Source organism: Pseudomyrmex gracilis, unplaced genomic scaffold, assembly GCF_002006095.1.
Source record: "Pseudomyrmex gracilis isolate BER0280 unplaced genomic scaffold, ASM200609v1 scaffold_1042, whole genome shotgun sequence".
In the NCBI taxonomy this organism is placed as follows: Eukaryota; Metazoa; Arthropoda; class Insecta; order Hymenoptera; family Formicidae; genus Pseudomyrmex; species Pseudomyrmex gracilis.
Genome location: NW_018021626.1, coordinates 43,174 through 44,475, shown reverse-complemented (window position 1 = coordinate 44,475; position 1,302 = coordinate 43,174).

The following is a 1,302-nucleotide window of genomic DNA, read 5'->3' as shown; positions in this document are numbered from 1 at the left end:
ATGGGTCGTTTTCGTTTTGAACTTTTTAAAAATATTAAATATTTCTAAAAAAATCTGAAACAATGTGTATATACTCTTTAAACTGTCTATTTTAAGAAACCAACATTAAATTTAGTAAAAAAAAAGTTTTACAACAAATACAAAATACAACAAATACAAAAAAAAACAAGATATTTTCAAAAAATTTTAGAGTAGACAAACATTTCTTAAAAAGAAAACAAAACCATAGTTTCTTAAAGGAGAGAAAATGTACTTTATGAGAAAAAAAAATCATTTTACAGCATGTTGAATTGTTTGCAGGTTTTAGTGTGCATCGTGAAATGTACACATTTCCAGGCTATACAAAGAAAATATTCAACAAGTTGAAAGGGACCGGCCCGGAAAAAATCCTTACCACTTTCCAGGTGGTGAGCGGATTCGAACTCGGGACCTCTAGGTTCGCAGCCCCTGCACTCAGGCCGCGAGACCACTGGGCCACAGTATATACTGTGACTGGGCCGGTCCCGAGATATCACGCTATTTCAGGCATTAAAAACGAAAGCAATAATGCTTAACCGCTGGCTGCTAGTCACCCGGTACACTATCGCGTAAGTAGCGCCATCTTTTAAAACAGTCAAATTAAAACAAGGATAGACATGTGTCTCTTTATGTATATATATGTAGAAATAAAAACACATTAACCCCTTCCCGTGCCATTTAGCTCGACGAAACTCGGGCCAAAGCGGTAGGCATTGACGCGCGCTGAACAGACCAGACTGATTATGTTTGGCCCAAGTAACTGTTCGCGAGTCAGACTCGCGATATTCATGTTTGGGCAAAAATCTTCATCGCGAGTCTGACTCGCTAAAGTACGAGAAGGGGTTAAAAAATAAATAGGGCAAACAGTGCATAAGTAAGAAGAAAAAGATTATAACAAATAGATATATGCCGAAAGTTGAATAAGTTTATGTCAAAATTAATAGACTTTATTCTTATAAAAATATGACGGTGAAACAATTTGATAATATATAAAATTAATTATATACATATGATACATTAATTTTTCCTTAACAGACTTAGAAGATTTTATTTTTTTCTTTTATTTTCCGTTTTAATTATCCGTTATTACGATCGACGCCGTCCCAACGATATCCAGGTTTAATTCGAAGTCGATTTGGCGCGTAATATCCTTGATATTGTAACGGATCTAGAATTGAGATTATTAAATAATGACGATGTCTTTCTCTGAGATATATAATATGTATGTAATATACGAAAGACTGTGTCAAAATAATATTAATAATATTTTTTTCGAATATTTAT